The sequence below is a fragment of the Columba livia genome, chromosome 20 (genome assembly GCF_036013475.1).
Source record: "Columba livia isolate bColLiv1 breed racing homer chromosome 20, bColLiv1.pat.W.v2, whole genome shotgun sequence".
NCBI lineage: Eukaryota > Metazoa > Chordata > Aves > Columbiformes > Columbidae > Columba > Columba livia.
The window spans coordinates 6,719,101-6,739,876 of NC_088621.1; the positions used below are offsets into that span (position 1 = coordinate 6,719,101).

General features: G+C 42.0%; 1 protein-coding gene and 1 long non-coding RNA gene across 3 annotated transcripts in view; one reads left to right on the forward strand and one right to left on the reverse strand.

The window, feature by feature from the left end:
* MYL10 (myosin light chain 10) overlaps nucleotides 1–20,776 on the forward strand; it is a 72,259-nt gene that overhangs the window by 13,399 nt on the left and 38,084 nt on the right. The window contains exon 2 of the mRNA XM_021287010.2: nucleotides 11,976–12,155. The gene's annotated coding sequence lies outside the window, so the exon portion shown is untranslated. The remainder of the gene's footprint in view (nucleotides 1–11,975; nucleotides 12,156–20,776) is intronic.
* Nucleotides 28–19,442, reverse strand: LOC135575910 (uncharacterized). 2 transcript variants are annotated; one of them, XR_010467354.1, is made up of 3 exons: nucleotides 19,035–19,442; nucleotides 9,920–10,062; nucleotides 28–4,173 (listed from the first exon to the last, which is right to left on the reverse strand). It is a non-coding gene; the product is annotated as an uncharacterized LOC135575910 (long non-coding RNA). The 2 variants fall into 2 exon arrangements; XR_010467353.1 differs by lacking the exon at nucleotides 28–4,173 and adding an exon at nucleotides 4,195–6,624.

Consider the following 20,776-nt stretch of genomic DNA (forward strand, 5'->3'; position numbering starts at 1 on the left):
CTTGAATATGCTTCACATCAGTCCAGGCTCTGCTCATCATGTTTATTTGACAGGCAATAACGTTTTTATTGAACCCAGCACATTATGCTGATGATCCACCCTTCAGCAAATATGATTGTAATAATCACTTGATATTTATTTAACGGCCAGTTGCTGTCTTTTGGGAAAGAGTCAATTTACATAGTTCCAAATGAAAATTAATACATTTTGTAATGGTTATTTAATAAAGGCCAATGTAGGGTTGGTGCCTATTGGTGAGAGGTGAGGATGGGAAACCAGGTGTCTGTGTGTAATGCTGGATTCTGCCACTGCCTTGCTTAATGACCTTGGGCATATCTCTTAGCTGCTACATCCTTTTATTTATTCCCTTGTAAAATGGGAATAATAGTACCCTGGTGCCACAAATCTTAATTGCTGTTTGTAGAGGATTTTGACCTCTCCAGCAAAAAAACGGCATGAATTATCCTATGGCTAGCCTGTTGACCCTAACTGAAGGAAATGTATACAGCTCTTTATCTAAAGGAATGTCTAAGTAGAAATACATTTTAGGCCAGTGAAGTAGCTTTCATTTAAGATAAAAGAACACCTTCTTCCTCCTACGCTCTCCACCAAATGTCAGAGCTTCCTATTGCTTTTAAGTGCAAAGTCTAATTTTCTCTAAATATATGTATTCAGGAGCTTTGCCAACTCCCCTCAGTATTGATTTCATTGGCCAATTGATGAGGCATGTAGGAATTCCTTTCTAATGCCTGCCTTGGGCTTTCCTCATCTTATAGTATCAGACCCTGACTCCTTGTCCGGTTTCTTTCCTCCCCTTCTCCCACTCCTCCTTAGGAATATGAAACGCTTCAGAATTGGGACTAGCTGTGTAAAAACTTTCTTTAATTGGATTTTTATTTTTTATTGGTATGCACAGGTTATCTTTAAATGATTTACTGATGTACTGCCAAGCACTGCTTATTTAACCTCCTTCCCGCTCTCTTTGTGCATGGATTCCTCTAACGACACTGGCAAACAGTATTTTGGAGAGTGTGCAGCACAATTCTGCAATAAAAATCCCAAATGGAAAGCTAGAAGACATTGCCATCTCCGAGAGCTCATGTTCCAGTCTTGTAGGCTTTGGCACTCGGTCTCCAATGAAATTGGTGGGCACCCAGCCCCTTGCAGAGTGGGTGCTCACCCATCCCCAACCCCAGGCAGGTAAAGAGGAGCCTTTTTTAATTTCTGGTTGTTTTTTTTTTTTTTCCTCCTTCCTCCCTGTGATCGTTGAGCCACTCCGACGTGAATTTATGTGTGTAATCATCTGTGTTGTAATTGGCAGCCTGGCATATGAGTCACTAACCAAATTAACTGAAGTTTCCTTTGGGGAAAAATGTAATCAGTTACTACACTCAGATACATTGCAACAAATTAACTCTTACTGTTTGTATGGGTCTGGTTGATGGTTTCCTTCCCCAAAACAAATGGGGGAAGGGGTCAATAACAGAGAAGGGTTAAAAAGGATCGGGGTATCCTGAAGCATCTTTCTCCATAGCTTCTGGAAAGCCATTTGCAATATTCCCTACCCTATGAGTTAAAAAATCACAAATAATATCCATCCCGTATTATGAGATTGACTTTAAAATTGGTAAGATGGAAAAATACATGTTTTGATTGTTGGGGGCACTGAAGCCTTCAGTGTTCCACCATGTGAGCTTTTGTTTGCAGCCCAAATTATCAGACCTCTACTTTCTGTGGGAAAGCAAGCTGAGATTTTCATATAATCGCATGATTCAAGAACCTGGGGCTTTAAGAAAAAGTCCACTATTGCAGAACTAAGAATTAGTTGGTTGGACTTAGCAACACAGCACTTGATTGTTTTTCTTCTGTACTGAAATCTATTCTGAGCTCAAATCTAAGCAGCACTGTGGAAATAATTGAGAATATTTTTGTTTTGCTGGCTGAATAAAAAAACAGTAAAAACTTTTTTAAAAGTAAAATAAAATATTCTTTTTAAGTTGAAATGAAACATTAATTTTCAAATATTTTTCACTAAAAAATAGTGCTTTATTTTAAAATGTTTTCAGCTCAGTAACTGTTTATTCCCCAAGTCTGATACACGGTTCCAGTTGATCTTGATCCACAATTGTCAGAAAAGAAAATATTCTACTAAACAGGTCACGATGGATGACCTGAGAAGTCCTGGTCTAGTGGGTGACCGAGACATTGGAAGACTCAAGTTTACCTGGTAATTTCTGCATAATAATCTCAGGGGCCCAGATACACAAACATGCAGGTGTCAGTCTCTTTAGTTATTGTCTCCGAATCTTTGATATCTGATATTTTTTTGTGTTTCTACTGCCTGAGTGGCATAGGAGTTCTCCTTGCTGAATGTCGGTAGATGTGTCAACCTGTATGGAGTGATGCACAGTGACACGACGAGGAGGTTGATGGGGACCGAGGGACCAAGGCAGCTGTCAAGAGGACCTTGCAGCCTGTGTCCTGGGAAGTCCAACCGCAGCTTCCTGGAAAACTGAGATTTTGTAGTGTCTTCTGTGTCGGACTGAACTTGGTCAGCTAGAGAAAAATGATGTAAGGTGCCTAGTGGAAAAGAGGAAGGCTGTTTGGAGAACAGAGCCACGATGGGCAAAATATGTGATTCAGGCATAAAACCCCATACTGGTCAGGGAATGTACCGCAGCTGCTGGAGGAATAACCAGCAGATGAACAATTTTTGGCCCATTCTTGCTCCCACTACAGTCAGGCAGCTGGTGTAGTGCAGGTTAAGTTTTGACATCTGCTTTCATTTTAACCTTAAACTGCCTTCAAAAAGAGTCTCTCTGAGTCTTTTTTTTCTTCTTTGGTGCTACTGCAAAAATACAGCACAAGTGTCTTAGTACCGCTGCAATTCGTTGGCATGACTGTGATTTCTGACTACACTAGTATTTCCTTTCTGGTTTACCTTTCAATTTTTTCCTTAATTTTTAAAATTTTAATAACTAGAACAATCTATTTTTGCAGTTGGAGGAATGCAAACTTCAATATATCTCACAGAACACCTAAAATGAATTCACGCTGAAAAGAGGTGGTGGAAGATTTAGGTCCTGGCTGTAAGCTTTTGACTGGAGTCATTTGTCATTGTGCTTCCCGGATTGGAGCAGTGAAGGTTTTACAGTGTGGGCTCTCAGCGTGACAGAGCTGCGTGTGATTTCACGCTGCTGGGTGAGGGTTTCCTTTTTCAAAAGAAACCTGGACAAATCCAAATCTGCTTGAGACTGGTGCAGAGTGGAGTTGGACTGGACATGGACATGTTTTAAGGTTCAGCCAGACAGGGTGCTGGGCCATGTTGTCTAGACCAGGCTTATACTAAGAAAGGTTGCAGCAGATGATCCTTGTGGTCCCTTCCACCTGCTATTCTATGATCCTACTGTCATTGATACTCAGTGTGAAATGAGCTCTGCTCTGCTGAGGATGAGCACAAGGGATCTGGATCACCTCTGGCCTGCCTGTGGTTGTATGTGGAGACAGACATCAGGAACATGGGATGTTCGTGTGAACTTCTCAGTGGTCTAGTGCGGTTCTATAAGATGGTTACTGAGATATTAGTGCAGTGGAAATCTGAGAAAATAGCTACTTGGATGTGTGTTTGATGCTGAATTTTGACGAAGCCGAACTAGGGAGACATTCTGATCTTTGAAGGTACTGTCTGGGATCACGTCCTGCATAATCCTTTCAAGGAATTAGGTTGCTTGCTCCCTGATGCTGATCAGTTGCCTTTTTAGGTGATGGGATCAGTTTGCTCTGGGAAAGTGGTCCTGGGGCAACGAAACAACTGTGAGGGAGTCTGTGGAGGTGGAAACACAGGGCTGTACACATCTTCATGGTAGATGCTACCAGGAATCCCCTTGGGCAGAAGCCTTGACAGCACCAGCTCTCAAGGGCTAGTTCTGACTTCAGCTAAAGCAGAACTTCATCGAAATGCCTTTTCAATGGCAAGGGAAACGCAGAGACGCTCTCATGGTGGGGGTGTTTGTGGCTGCTGAAGGAGTGAGGGGAGCTGCGTGTGCAGGTTCCTGATCCTTCCAGTCGGTTTCCACAAATCCCAGCTTGTCAACACCCCCTTTCCCAAGGTTATTTGTCGTCCTGTCTGTTGCTGAGAGCTCTTGGATCCAAACGAACTGAACTAGTTCACACCTGCCACAGAAACCAGTAATACTGTAATAAGTGAGTGGGCTTCAGTACCGAGAGCTGCGTGATTCAGGTGGGATGCGAATCTGTGCTCTTCTCTGTCAGCGGAGAAAGCAGGGCTGGGCCGGGCCCCCCTCTCACGTGCTTTGCACAGCAGCTTCACAGGCCCCCTTATTCCCTGTCCCTTCACAAAGTGAGCTGTGACAGCTGGGGAGGCAGAACAGCAGTCGGGTTTGCATCATCACATCCCACTGATGCCTCTCCTTCCTCTCCCAGCCCCCGCCACATCACTGTAAAACCAAGAGTCACCCAAACCCCCTCACTTCCAGTCGGCGCAGTGAAGGGAACGGAGGAAGAGCTTGGAAACAACAGGGAGATGCTTGGGAAATGCTGCCGTACCAATGTGGCCTTCATTGTGCTGTGACTTCCAGCCTGCTCTGGGTGTTTGCTACGCGGGGGTGTGTGATGCCCTGGAAAAGGGATGTGCCATTTGATCTTGCCTGAAGTGGCTGCCACCACCCCTGGCTCCTCAGCCTTTCATTGTTGCTACGTTACTATTATCGTATTATCCCCGAGCTGCAGAAGGATCTTTGAAATGTGCATGCTAATTGATGTAAGGCAAAGTTTGCACTTGGAGTGGTATATACAGTGCATAAATACCCCTCTTGCTGTCTGCACTGAGGTGACTCTTGTCTTCAGAGCTTCCACTGGTTTTATTGCTTTTTTTTTTCCCCCCTCACAATACTGAATTGACTGACTTTATCTTGGCACTTTCTGTGTCTTGCTAAAAGAACAAGCTCAAAATAGCTTTCCAGGGTGCATTTTGGATGTTTTTGCTGTGCCACTGAAAGAAAAGATGGTTCTTTTAAAGCATGCAATTCATTTTACCCATTTTCATCCTGAGTTTATACATGGGCCATTAGCTGCCAGCTGAGTGGTAAACACATAAATGGTGGTGGTACTGCCTACATCTCAGACCCACTTTTTCTCCTCCAAAAGCTTTTCCCTTCTCCTTGGCTGTGGTTATGAGCTCGTGAAACTCACTTAACCCTTTTTCACCAGCAGAATTAACTTCCATTAATGCTACAAGTGCTTCAGGCAACAGAGCGTTAGCCTGTTACGCCTCCTCTGAGATGCCTCGGCTATGGTGTTGAACAGGTTGAATGATAAAGCAGTAATTTAAAAAGCCGCCTGAAGATCATTTACTAAGAAAGGGGAGTTTTGCAGCTCAGTTGTCTGAGAAGTGGAAGGTCTCAATTCAGCTCCCAGCTCTTCAGGAGTCTCTTGGCATGAACCTGGAATATGCAATCTCTGTTTTTCCTGACCTTCATCTTTTTTGTAGCAACTTTTTCCTCTGGTAAAGGTGATGGATGAGCCATGCTGGGGGCATGGCAGTGGAAAACAGAGTCCTTTATCTCCCCGAGCTCTAACCCTTAGAGTATGAAATGGGAGATAACACTTCTTTGTTGTGCATTTTCTGCCCTTTATTTAGAGTGGGAGGCCTGATCTCAAACAGGAGCATAAAGTATGATACAAATATAAAATGTAAATGAATTTCAGTGTCTTACAGTCCCTTGTCCATTTAATTTCCAGTCAACTAGTATTGGTGAAGTGACTACAACCTAATACCCCATCTTTGTAGATCATATTTATATGCAGGTCTCATTGAATTTCTGCATAGTTACAAGATCTTGAGGAATAGCCAGAGCCCATTTTACTTAGTAAAGGAGTAGGTTGTGAATAGGTCTGTTGTTGAAGCATTTATTGTTTTTCAACTTAAGTTACGGTTTCATATAAATAATATATGTAGCTAGTCAATGCTTGGGAAATGCATTCTTTTCCTTGTGAAATATTTATGGACGTCAGTGCCTACTAAGTACCCAGTCAATTTTGAGAATACAGCTCTAGTAAGAGGGCTTGGTTGCCTTTAAAGCCTTGGCCAGAGATTGGCAGGATGGGACGGACCTGTTAACTGAATGGTACTGCCATTTATCTATTGATTTTCCCCTACTCCTTACCCCTTATGTGTGGGATCCATCCATCTGCCCTTCAGGATTTTGAAACTGGATTTTATGTTAGTGAAAGTTTGCTTTCTGACAGCAAAGCCAATGGGATCCTTTACATCAGTAGGGGACAGGTACAGCATGAACTGGTAAAAAGTTAATTCACACTGCAGTTGAAAGCTATTGGGATTTTCACTTGTCAATCAAATAATCAAAATTATCTGAATATTGTCTATAACAAATGATAACCTCCAAAATGTTGTCACTATTCATATATGGTGTAATTTTGCCCAATGTAGAATTCCTGTATGTGGCTTCTTCATTTCTTCAGTCTTCAGGGTGGAAATGAGAATTAATCCAGGTATAGATTAATACACGTAGGATAATCCAATGTGACATGTGTAATGCGGATCGTCTGAGACTCCCTTGGACTTTTCTGGCCTGGTAAGAACTGCTGTAATTTAAGACAAAGAAAAAACATCTGTCTTTACCTCGGATAACATTGCAGTCTTCAAAATCACTTGTATCCTTTTTGTCGCAGAGCTGTGTCCTGCTTTTTGACTAGATGACAAATCTGTGTAAGGAATGAGACTTCAAAGAAGTGGATACCCAATTTTTAATTTTTTTTTTAAAGAAATCAGCGTGCTAGTTCCTGAACTTGAAACAGACACTTGGGGCGCAGAGGTGGGTGAGCACTTCGAAGTATCACAGAATCGACTGGGTTGGAAAAGATCTCAAAGATCACCAAGTCCAGCCCTTGGTCCAACTCCAGTCCATTTACTAGATCATGGCACTAAGTGCCATGGCCAATCTCAGTTTCAAAACCTCCAGGGCTGGTGAGTCCAGCACCTCCCTGAGTAGCCATTCCAATGCCTGACCACTCTCTCTGCAAAGAATTCAAGGCTTTATATAAAACAATCCGACAGGAGCAGAGATGGCTGAAAATCTTCCGTTATCAAATTCAGTCTTGAAAAAGCCACCCTGAATTCAAGGATTTTTAAATGTTTGAACTGACTTAAGTCATTTTAATAATTTTTTGGTCCAGTTCTGACTCCTACAGGCTGCAAAGACCTCGGGCTTGTGCACAGACCAATGAAAAGCTGCCTCTAATTCCTATTGCAGTTTCCTGCACTGGTGGCCGGTGAATGGATGATTATGTTTTTTTCCTTAATAAACAGCCCCCGTGTCTCTGTCTGAAACTCACACCATTAAAGCCTTAACTCAGCAATCTAAAATGGTGTGTTTTATTCCCCTTACCTACATGTCAAATCATAAACATCAGCTTTAGTAATAAATATTTCTATTTTATATGTATATTTTTATGCCTTTGTCCCAGTTGTATTTTCAAGGCTAAAGGCTTCAGTGTGAGATTCTTACTGCATGTTTAACAAACAAATAGTGAAAAATAAGATATGCTGATGTGGAGATTATTATACATAAATCATTGAAAAATGCTCACTTTTCAAGAAGGGAGTCACAAAAGGAGTCATTGACCTGAATAAAAGAAGCTCAGCTCTACTCCAGAGAATTTGCCAATTTCGATACATGTTAGTGCTTGCTCACAATTGTAATTTATTAATCCCGTTCTCTCTTCTTTTCCTCTCTATTTGCACATTTGCTTTTTATTGTAAGCAAGAATTGTATTTATTTTCTAAGGGTGTAAATTGATCTCATGGTCACTGATAACCTCTAAAAGCTACTTGATAGTCAAAACAATCCCTCAAAAGACCCATAACCAAAATAGGTAGAAAAGGCCTCCTCGCTAGATCATTCAATTTTAATATTTCCGAGAGAAAAAGCAGTGTTTGCATCCTGAATCAGAGCCAGGGATGTTCTGGCCTGATTTGTAGGGCAGAACTCTGCTCGTGGTCTGTTTGGAAACAGAAGCTCCCTGCCTGGTGCAAGTGGACATGGCTCTGCTGCTGCAGGTGAAATGCTGGTAGTGATGCTGAGAGGCACCAGGATCTAGAGAGGTGAGAGGGTTTTCCATGATCTCTGGAAAACCAGGATGGCTATTTTGCTATTTAAACGGGAGCTGAACGCTTGGAAACTGCTTCTCACGCAGAGAAACTAGAAAGAATTTAGACATCACAGGTAGATTTCTATATGTTATCTTGTTTTTATTTACGTCTTGAATATATCTGTTGTATTTACTTGTTAAAGAGCTCTCAGTCCCCTGCTTCCATCCTTGGCATCCCAAAGCTTCCACTACATTCAGTGTTTGCCAAACACATATTCATACCCATATACAAATACACGTACATGCCCACTTGCAATAACAGTTGTGACTGTTTCCTCATGTCTCTGTTTTCTAAATAAAGATGCAATAGCGCAGTATCTCATAACCCCAGCAACCAGAACTAGATTCTGCAGAGGAAAGGCAAAAAATTAAAAGTAGTCCTGGGTTAGGTAAACTTATTGCAGCAAATATCCAGTTCTAATTTGGAATCAGCAGATTTCTCTCTGAGACAGGAGTTTTCTCTCCCAAAACTTTCAGTTCCCTGTAAAATTGCCTGGCTTCATGTTGAATTGAGCTGTAGCCTCAGCACCATGTTTTGTTTTATTTAACAAATGTTGACTCTTTTTTTTTTATTTTTTAAATAAGATCTGTTTTCTTCCTCTGTCAACGAACTCTGAATTTGTCTAAGGAGTTATTTTGTGCGTCTTCCCTGTGGTCTGTTGTAAACGCACTGACAGAAGCAATCGAGTACTTAACTGATCATTAGTGCAGAGTTTCCCCCTCAGCTGCAGCCATTGGTTTCTGAAGGCAGACTGTGATGTGCCCGCTGTCTGCAGCCAAGTTTTAAATCATTCTCTGATTCAGTAGGCGCTGAGCACAGCTCAGCTCTTGTCAACTCTGGAAATGATCTTCTTTTTTCCCCCAGTTACGTTGGTAAGATGAGGTGCTTACTTGCTAAAACACTTCCCCCTTCCCCTGCCCTTCAGTGCCTTTCAAAGATATTATTAGGGGGAAGAGATATTAGATAAGCCAGCATGCAAAGAGAAATAACCAAGAAATATGCAACATATTCATGCCTTACATTTTAGTAAACTCTAAATATGGACACAAGAGTATCTGACTTTGGAGATAAATTTCTGTACTCTTAGCATTTATTGAATCAGCAACGTACCCATCCATTATGAGATGCCAGCAGCTGGTCAGCTTCTCGTGTCATGTACACTTTCCTTTGCTTCTTGTAGTAATGATAGAATAAAACTATTATTCTTCAGTGCCTTTCAGATAATGTTCCTTTAGATTGTCATCCAGATACCAGTTACTTGTATGTAAATACAGATCCTAATTTAGAAGAACTACCTTTGAGTTGAGCATTAGTTTATACTGGTAGGGATAGGAAAGAGCTGCTTTCCAAACAGAAACTGTGGGACAGGTTGAAAAACCAATTATCGGTATCACTCCTCCTCTGTGCCTGAGGAGTTTCGGAAAGAGGATTCTAATTATTTGCCTCAGGCAAAGAGAGGGATAGAAAAGTTGGTATTTCACAACCCTCTCTACACCACAGATACCTCTCTGGCCCTCTGAGCAAACCTGTCACTGCCTCCCTCAGTGCTGGGAGGTGACAGTATTCTTTAGCACATTCACAGATTATACCTTCCTCCTTTTTCTCCCTTCTTTCACTTTTTATCTGAATTTATTTACTAACCGTGTTGGGGAAAATTTGATGCCATCAAAAACGGGGTGTCAGTGATTCAAAACCTTTCTTGATGACAGCTCCCTTATTTTCACCCACCTGATACATCCCACATTCTTTCACAATCCTTAGGCCATGGTGAGGAACAGTCGGTAGCTGAAGGGAGTGGAGCTGGAGCGAGGAGATCATCTGATTGTAGCTGTGCGAGGATCTTGTGCAATTCCTGCAGTTTCTCTCTCAGACTAGAAACAGGAAAGTAAGTTGTTAAGAAACAGTAATGTGCAGAAGGCAAAGCAGCAGACCATCGACCTTTACAATGCAGTCTCCTGCCATGCTTCTCAAAAGATGCATTCTTTATAATAAAACACCATTTCATTTTCTATTAAACCAATGAACCCAACAACACACTTTGGGGAATTATCAAAGAATTAAGGGTCTGATTCACAGTCTACCGAGGCAATAGAAAATGCTTCTGGTTATGTGTATATTGGTCGCTTTTCTAGAAATGGTTGCAATGGAAAACCTTTAGTTGGGCAGATGTTAAATGTCTGGTATCAGACCTTCTACAAAATGCTGAGTAAAGCTGGCTAGAAACCAAACATGTGTTTTAGGAAAAATGTGGATGGTTTAGAATTTTTGTCTCATAAAAATAAAAACAAGACCTCTTGTTAAAGAGAGAGCGAGCAGAACACAGATTGAACTCACAGTATGCCAAAGCTTGGTTCTGAGGGTGTTCCTATAAGATGTAGGAGATGTAGTTCATGTTTATGGTCTGCAACACCTCCTCGAATAGAAGTAATCTGATAATTAATCCTGTTGGGTTGGTTCTGACTTCATAAAAATCCCATTCCTTGGGGCAATGGAGAGATGATGACCATGAGGTTGGGATATTTGCCATGACTGTGGGAACATAATGTCAAATCCTTGCTCTGCTTTATTTGGAGCCAACTCAATCTTTCCTCTGCCACATGCTGTAAATCCACATCACCAGAGAATGTGCTGACCCCTGGGCTGGGATCCTTTCCCAATCAGGTTTCATCCATCAGTCTCAAGTTGGGCTGGAAGATTCTTCCCAGCAAGCATTTTGTTGAAACTGATGTGTTTCCCACAAAAAATTTGAATTCTGAGAGATCAGCATTTTCTGTACCCAAAAAAAAGTGTTGTTGGAAAATTCCTGGCTGGCACCAGTGCCAAGCACTGATGAGGTCAATTGACCGCTTGCACCCTTCCAACGTTTATGTCTTTTTATTTCAAAACAGTTACAGAGCTGTTCTTCTGGGCAGGAAATTGCAAAAAAGCCAAGGCTGCATTTAAATAGTGCATTCAACTGTACCCTGCGCTGAGTGCAATTTTGAAATAATCTTTATATACAAGATGTTGTCTCAACTACCTATTGAACACATTGAACCTCCCACGTGCCTAATCTTCCTGTTTTGCACAAAACATAATATTTATCTCTTAAATACTGAGACAATACTGTAAGAAAGAGGCTTGGAAAAAGAAATATTAGTAATATAAGCCATAAGTCCATCCCAAAGGGACTGTTCACTGTGGGATGAAGACTAACTGGGAATGGTAATAGTTCAGAAAGGGAAAAAAGTGTAAAACTAAATTTTGAAGTCATCCTTATCTTCCTGTGTCTCTTTCCTCAATGGCAATGCTGCCATTTTCTAGGTGTGAGCTGCCTGCGTTTAGGTTAAAAAAAAAGAGAAAAAAGAAAAAGTTTTAATGCCTCTGAGCCCTTATCTGTTGTCATGGGCCTCACAGACAATCAATAATAGAGCCAACGCAGCTGTATTTAGAGGCTTTGCTCTGCCATTTGACTCCCAAACATTTTTCATGACCAAGATAGAGAACGGAACAACTGACTGTTCAAGAAACCTCATTATAGAACAAGATCCCATACTCCAGTCCCACAGCTTATTATCCACATGGAAACCCAGCTGAGAAATCCAGCACTGCTTTATCAGCAAAGTTACAAATATTTACTGAGGAACAGAAGTCAAATGGGAAGGACTGTCTAATCCAAGCCATGTACGCTTATAATTGCCCTGCTCATGAAAACAACTGGTTTTCCTCAATTTTTCTTGCTATATGGGTGGTCGCTGGTGTCATCCATGATTTTTTTTTTGTTTTCCTCTCTCACTTTGTACAGGATGAAGAGGATAACAACCGTACCAGCTTCACCGGCCCATGGAGAGAACAGCTGAAGAGAGCATGTGAAATTGCTGTGATGAACAGCAGATGAGGGGAAGGCTTCTTGTGGTGAGGGAGATCTAAGCAGCTCTTCAGGCCAGGAGGCAAACCAAGAAACAACTTCTTCGCATGTAACCAGGTAGGCTGCTAGGATCCTATTAGAAGTGGTGTATGATAGCATAAAACAGAAAGCCAACAGGTTCTCCATGCAAAAGAAAACTGAAGAAAAATGGATGCAATAAAATCAGGGATTCAAACTTTATATAAATTAAGGAAGGCAGACTGAAGTGCTTTTCCAAAGAAAGAGCTGGAACTCAATCAAAGAAAAGAGATTCTAAGAAAGTAATCTGTAGTTTAACATGGGCAAAGCAACGAGGAGTTTATCTTGAAAAATCAATTGCAATTGCTGGAATAGTTTCTCTCTAGGTATATCACTGCATCTAAAATCCCAACCGGTGTTCTATTCTGGTGCGCCAGGCGCTGCTGTATCAGCACCGCCTGCTGTCACCATTTCCAGAGTCACCCTACTCAAAGACTCAAAAAAACCCCAGCTCTAAAGAGATCAGTCTTCTGACAATCACGCAGCCGACCAGAGCCGCAGATCTGATACACAGCAGTTTTCCCTCAGTTCTTAGCGTCTCTGAATCTTCTTTCCTTCCAGAGCTGGTGTGCAGAAGCTTCATTGGGGTCACAGGAGCCAGGCTGCTGTGAAACTGTCTGAAGGGAGAACCTTTCTCCTCTTAGAGATACTGAAAGAGAAAATAGCGTGTGTACCTTTCTGCTTAAAATGTGTCTTGCCAAGGAGGAGCAAGGCTTGAAATGAGCACATTTCAAAGGTATTGGCCGTGCTGTGCTCATAGTCAACTGTTTCAGCTCAGTGTGCAGGGATGGGCATGGGTAGCAATGGTGGTGGCAGAATATTTCTTGGGAACTTGAGAAGCAGTGACCTGGGAGCCTCTAGTCCAGAGGCAAGGTTGAGCTGAACTGTCTGACAGAGGCACTGACCTAATTCATAACATATAGGTAGGATATATGCGAAGGTATCTATATACCATTCACAAAACTAATTATGCATTTCAGAAGACACTTGATTGTGGGTTTTTTTTTAAGTAGTTCTAGAATTTCCAAGTGCCTAAAACCCTTTTGGAAGCAAAATACTGAGTCTTCAATCAGAAGCTTTTCAGGGTATAACCCTCTGTGGTTTTGAGTTATGTTCATACTAAAGCACTTACGTGATTTCTAAAGGCACTGACCCCCCATAGATTGTTCTGCAGTTACTGACCATGGTGGGCACTCAGCACCTCTGGAGAAGCTGAGAACTTTGGTGCCCCAGTTCATTTGCCTGTATTTTAAAACTGTGGCCTCTGCTTATATTGGGTTTTGAGACAGGTGAAGTTGATAAAGTGAATGAGTGAAAAACTTAAGTGCAGCAGAGGATTAAAAAGCAGGGAAGATGATGAGAAGAGAGGTTGAGAGAGATTGTGGCTGAGATTAAAAGGCAGGATTTCATTGGGATGTTTTCCTTATGTCAAGACCCCCTTTTTATTGCCTTTTTTTTCCTTTATATGGAATTGCACTGAAAAAGCTGCATCCTGACTCTCCCACATCCCTGTATTTTATCATGGTCAATGATCCTTGTAAAAAGCAGGTTAAATATTTTTGTGGTTAAATGTCACCTGGCTTGGTGGAAGCAGCAGGCTCACATACAGGCCTGGTAGGAATGAGTCATTTTATAAGTTACAGTCTCTGCTGCTCCCCCTCGTCTGGACCTGTTCTCATCCTAAACCTGACAAGGTCCTGTCACTAAGTCACTTGAAATGCAGAATGGAGAATGAATGGTACAGCACAGTGAGGTTGTGTCCTGCAAGCAGCAGCTCTGAGCTGGAGCTGTGTTCCCTGGCTGCAGTTACCGATTCTCAGACTCTGCTAAGGCTTTTAGTACATTTCCTATTTAATTTTGGAGGTCTGGACAATTCTGCTGCTTGGATGTCCTATGTTAAATGGGGTCAGGCCTGGTTAGTTCTTGGATGGGGTGACCTCCAAGGAAAATACAGGTGTGAGCCTGCACAAAGTGTGATGGTGATTCAGGAGGTGGCTCAGTTCCCTTAGAGTCAGGACTGAACGGGTAAGTCTCTGGCACAGATGAGATCTTCCAAAGGTCAGGGCAGGATGGAAAACTGATGTCTGTTTGTTTTGTTTGCAAGGGCACGAGGAAACGTTCCTGCCCTAGAAATGAGGCACCTCCACTGTGATTAAAGAAGTCAACAAAGTTTTGCTTCTTTAAAACTGGGAAAAGACCCTTTGAAAAGATCACACCTGTGGCATTCTGGGAGGCTCCAAAACATCCTTCCTTTGTGTACAAAAGGCCAATTCTTTTATAGCCCTGCTGTCTGTGGGAAGAATGTTCCTCCTTTACATGCCTGAGGTACCAGCTTGGTTACCATCATGGGTCAGTATAGGTTATGCACAGAGCAGGTTTACAGGTCAAACACATCCCAAGCAGTTAAAGCATGCCAGCCACTAACAGCACCTCCGTTTGTGCTCCTTCAGCAATAACAGCATGAGTTAAAACAGTTCTTATAATATTATGGGTTACGGGAAGTGCAAGACTTCCATGAATGAGCCTGTGGGTTCTTTTGACGCAGTGTGGAAGCCTCTTCAGGGCAGAGCAAAGAAATGTCATTTCTCTGGAGAAAACTTGCAGCAGGTCTTGTAATTCCTCTCCTCCACTATGGCCAAGTAGCTGCAACCCCTGCCCACATGAGAATGCAAGAGGCTTCAGAACAGGTGGGACAACTTCTGCCTACCTCCCTCACTCTGCTTGTCTAGATGCTGTTCTGCATGCGAGGAGGGCAACTACCAAAAGGTTTTTCATCCCAACTAGGATTAAAGCAATTACTTCATCCGTGTGGACAATTATGTCCAGGTGTCTCTTACAAGAGATCAAATTAAGTAGGAAAGTTCTTTCTGATAAGACTTGATACAGTCTGTTGCTTGTCTCAGCTTTTCACACAGTAGGTTAGCTTAGTATGGAATTTTCCTTCTTGTTTTATTAAGATCAGTTTGTACTTAAATCACTTCGGGTCAAATTTCCTTTTTGCTTAACACTTTTCTTAAGTTTCTGAGTAGCCGTGAATGAGAATTCTTCTGGTAACATAAATGGTTTTACCTCTTTGGACCCAGTCACGTGTGTAACACCTGGCTCAAAACTTAACTCTTTAAATGAGAAAAGATGCTGTGGCTCATCCCACTAAAACTGGACTCTGATCTGACTAATATTGAATTTACTCATATGAAATACCTTTCCAAAATTAGTAGGAATGACTATGCCCTGTTACAATAAAGTGCCTTAAGATGAAATCTAGCTTTAGGAGAGATTTTTGCCTCATGAAGAGAGAACTTTTTCAGGATAATTATTGTTATTCCTCACATGTGTTGTTAGTCTATTGACCATGAATTTATTGCATCTTTATTTGGGGCAGTGCTGAATGCATGCTTAGTTATAAAGTACTGAGACACTATTCATTACCAATTTATTGAAGTCTGTAGTGGGATTGGAGTGAAACAGGGCTAAGTGTTTTTGAACTAAATTCAAGTGAATGTAAAGCATATGTTGAATGTTAAGTGCCTGCTTAAATGTTGTCCCAAAAGAAGGATGGAATTCCCATCCTTAAACATTTTGCATTCAGTCATAAGAGTTGAAATTCAGGATTTGTTTCATTGAATCAGTCAATTTGGTATAAATGTGTTATTTTATGATCAGCCACGGATGGTGCTTTCTATGGCGACATGTTTTTGGATACTCTAGCTCATCTGCTGCTTGCTGTGGTTAGTCCTGTAGTCCTGTGCAGACACTTTTGCCAGTTTCAGCTGGAATTGCCTCTTACTATTTGAGAGGAGAAGGGGGGAGCAAATACAATTTATAGATTTTTGTGGGTTTAGGCATCTTCATGACAACTTTACTGAGCTTGCTCACATTATGCTTTTCCTGGCATTTCCTCCTTTTGAAGTCATTAAAACCAACTTCATATTTATAAATAAAGTGTCCTAATGCATCTAATATTTGATGAGGTCTGGCTGCTGCCTGCTTTTCTTTTTAATGTTTACACCAGGTGCCTCTTGCTATCAAGGAACCAAGCAATGAATAAATTTAACAGATATTTCTTTTTAATTAGCCCCCAAAGAGCTAGCAATGAAAAACACTATCAGAAACATTTTACTGCCTTAGAAAATATAAGACTTCTTCACAAAGCCACTATACAGAATTACAGAACAGCAATAAAATCATCACTCGCATGCAGAAATAGATTGTTTACACAGAGTTCTTGTATGAACTGTGCATTTATTAGTATTAACTTCTAATCATGCAAACACTTCCATACATGCATCTGAGTAGAACTATTGAATTCAGTGGGACAACTACGGTGCCCGGCATTCGGTACATGCGTTAAAATGTGTAGGATTAGGGCTCCGTTTGTGTGTATTCCTAAGAGCTTTGCCTTCTCTTGGAAGGGGAGAGGAAAATTTATATTCCAGATTGGTGTAATTACTGTAGCACATAGAATATTGGCAAACTAGATTCTCTGAGTGTCTGCAATGTTTCAAAGCGGTTTAAGATACGGGCTAAAGGCTGACAGTTTGTTATTCTGACTTAGATTCTGCCCCCTCTGCTTTTGATTCTGCGTTCAGAGCTGCCACAAGAATGTCAGCACTGCAATAAATATGCATTTATGTAGCACCTTTTTTTTTTTTTTGAAGCTTTCTAAACGCTTTGCAGACAGCCCTTTATATTCACACATCTCAAAGTATTTTAGAGATCTCTGGTAGTATTGTTATCCCCCTTTTATTGAGGGAGAAATGGATGTGTTTCAAGGGAAGTGGGTGATTCAGGAACCAGTGCTTTCAAATTAGATAAATCAGAATTCTCCTATGACAATTTTCTCTGAAAGATCTGAAGTGACTCTGAGGGAAAACATAAAGTTTTTATTTCCATGTTGCAGTTAGCTGGTATAGGCAGGATTACACAAGGCTAATAACCCTTCTGTGTGATGATAGCCTAGAAAACTCCTATCAAGCAGACACACAGTACTTATCTCCACTCCATAGATAGGATATTGTGAGGCAAATCCGAGAGTCCTGGCTCCAGAGTTGTTTGTTGTAGCTGGTAGATCACAGGAGTTTGGTGTGTAGTAATTCTGCCTGAGTCCCTCCTACAGGACAGTTTTACATGGCGCTTTAAAGGAGATGGAAATTACATCCTGGAGTCTATTTCTTGTGTATGGTTTATCTAGCTTGCAGTGGAATTGTTCTCAGGATTTACAGATAATATAGGTGAGTATTCGCCCGTGCAGCCCCGCACTTGGAATATACCCAAAAGCTGGGCAGTGGAGAGCAAACCCATCCCTGCGGATGGGCAGAAACCAGCCTGGGGTGATGCAGCCAGAGCCAGCAGGTCCTTTGGGCAGCTGCTCTCAGGTGTGTCTGTGCCACGGTCCCTGGCGCATCCCATAGGATCCATAATGTTTCACTGAGAAGTCACAGTCCCTAGATAATGGAGTGTACAGTGTCATTCTCTTGTATTGATCCAGTCCCTGAAACAGTTAGTTGAGGAAAAAAAACAACCCTCTCTTCTCTCCCCCAGCTATATAGAAGTTCCTTAATTAGAGAGCACTATAGAGCTACAGAAACATTATCTGCTGGCAAAATATTTCCCATAATGTTGTTATGGGAAATGTCTTAAAAGTGGCAATCAATTCTTCTTTGAAGTCATTAACAACCCAAAATGAACGCAGGAATTGGTGTGAGAGGGCTGGAAACATGAGAAGATTTAAAGTGTATCTCTTACATGTGGTCCAGCAGAGAGAAGAGATCCAGTTGCTTTCTTACCCCTGGAATTTCTCTGTTGGTTTTAATAGTGTGATGCCCTAATGACAAACTCCACACATGCTCTGGGGTATGTTCTCAACTTAATCCATGGGGATACATGTCTGCAATACTCGTTAATGTCAAGGAGCGTTAGGATGAACATAAATCTTTGCTCATTAAGATGTGAATCTAGACTCTGATGTACACCATGCAACATCAGCTGCTGACTGAAGAAAAGGAGGAATTCCAGCACCTACAAAGTCTACTTGAGAGTTCCTAGACTAAACAATCGATCCAGCCAAAAAAATCAGGGATGAAATTTCTACTCCGCACTTTGGTTCAAAAACACCAGCTGTGATAGACAGAGATGCAAACCCGGCTCTGCCACACACGGGAAGTCCATCAAATCCCTATGAATCCCCGGCTGGCCAGACAGGCTCTCCAGTTCCACCAGAAACCCCAAAAAATAGATAAGCAATGCCTTTCTCAGTAAATCTTCAGTGCCATACAGCTAGGGAAAACATCACACTATGCATATACAGAATGCAAAATTTGGATGCCAAGAAATTGGAACCACTCTATAACAGACTTCTGATTTGTGATTTCTTTGGCACTGAGCCTAACAAAAAATCACTGTGATTTCCAACTACAAATATTTTTGGAACCACCAGACTTGCTCCCATGTGTATGTTAAATGAAATGAATGTTCAAAACACATAATAAAACCCCAGAGGGAAGACTCTGATCAGAATATTAACATTAATCTTAGGAAGTCACTAGGACCATTCAAGCTATAATAATAAATTGCAATAAAGAAGGAATATAAGGGCTTTTTTTTTCCTGTCTGTCCAGTAAGCAGGTGTTACTGTGAACACTCTGATCTACACAGCACAGAAGTGAGTGGTTGCCCTTAAATTTTCCAGTCACATAAAATAAATAAATGACATTACCATAATATGTACAACAATCCCTCTTATACCAGCTTAAGTGTAGTTTAGGGAATAGCGCAGATACTGAGATAACGTAATGCAGCTATCCGAGACTAGGCTGGAAAGTTTTCAAAGGCAATCATTCTATCAACAGCTTTGGAGTCAAGAGCAGGAGTCTGAGTTCACTCCAGATTTACAGTAAGAGCTGTTGCCAGCACACTTACCTGTGACCGGGTCCCTGGGAAGCCAACGATGTCAGGACACGATGCTGCTGCGTTGCTTCTGTACAACAGCAAGTGGCTGAGCTGCGCCATTCTGACCTGCTGCCTACACTTTGCACAATATTTGCTTGTACAAGTTAGCAAGAAGAATGATCAGAAGAGGAAGAAAATCAAACCAAACCTGTTCTATCACAGAATCACAGAATGTCAGGGATTGGAAGGGACCTGGAAAGCTCATCCAGTGCAATCCCCCCATGGAGCAGGAACACCCAGATGAGGTTACACAGGAAGGTGTCCAGGCGGGTTGGAATGTCTGCACAGAAGGAGACTCCACAACCCCCCTGGGCAGCCTGGGCCAGGCTCTGCCACCCTCACTGAGAAGTTTCTTCTCAAATTTAAGTGGAACCTTTTGTGTTCTGGTTTGAACCCATTACCCCTTGTCCTGTCATTGTTTGCCACCGAGAAGAGCCTGGCTCCATCCTCCTGACACTCACCCTTTAGATATCTGTAAACATTAATGAGGTCACCCCTCAGTCTCCTCTTGTCCAGCTCCAGAGCCCCAGCTCCCTCAGCCTTTCCTCACACGGGAGATGCTCCACTCCCTTCAGCATCTTTGTTGCCCTGCGCTGGACTCTCTGCAGCAGTTCCCTGTCCTGCTGGAACTGAGGGGCCACAACTGGACACAATATTCCAGGTGTGGTCTCCCCAGGGCAGAGCAGAGGGGCAGGAGAACCTCTCTGACCTACTGACCACCCCCTTCTAATCCACCCCAGGTACCATTTGCCTTCCTGGCCACAAGGGCACAGTGCTGGTGGGAAATAAGGTGTACAGGAATTTCTTGATTTGGTAAAATGTTGCTTTCCAGCTCAGACACTGACTCCCAGTGGTGAACATGTTGCTGTTGTCATGGAGAGGTCATTTTTTCACCCCTGGCTATTTTGTGCTGTTCGCTGTATTTCTGATGCAACTCAGATTCCAGGGAGTCTGGGAACCTGCTCACTCTGTAGAGATCTGGGAGGAGCTGGAAGCTAATCCATGTTGAACTGGATCATTGAATCTTTTGGGGATTCACTCAGAGCTTGTTAGGAAACAGAGGGTCACATCTCCAATCCTGAAAAGCAAAGCCTCCTGACACCTCAACTACATTTTTGGATCAGATGTACAATGCAATTCAGAAGGAACTGTCTAAACATGTAGTGGCTTTAGTGTGTCCCCCATGATGATTTTTTTGTGTGCTGTCTCACAGAATAGCAAAATTGTCCCTCCAGGTATGACCAGTGCTCTATTAATAGTCCATTGAGTACTAGGAGCAAATGAAAGACACTTTAGATGACTCTTAAAAAGTGAATCGGTATCTGCTCTGAAATTGAACCCCAAGTATGGAAACACAAACTAGGATATGACTGTGAGAGATTATTTTGGGGACATACGGTTTTTTACTTTGCTCCACCCCCCTTTTCAGGAATCAAACGTGTCCCAGCACCCTGTATGCATTTGAGATTAATGTTTTGCAATAGCACTTTGTTGGGCTATTAGGAATTTTGTTCTCTTGTAAGAGACAACTACTCTGGTGACATCTGCTGATCTGTCTTTGTGGAAAACACTTGTGCAGGGAGAAGCTCTTATACACCAATTCTTGTCTTCATCCTAGAAACGAGATGCTGTTTTCTCTCTTCACCACTCCGCCTTTATCTCCGGTCTCTCCTATTTGACACATCTCTCCTGCCGACTGCTGCTGGGACAAA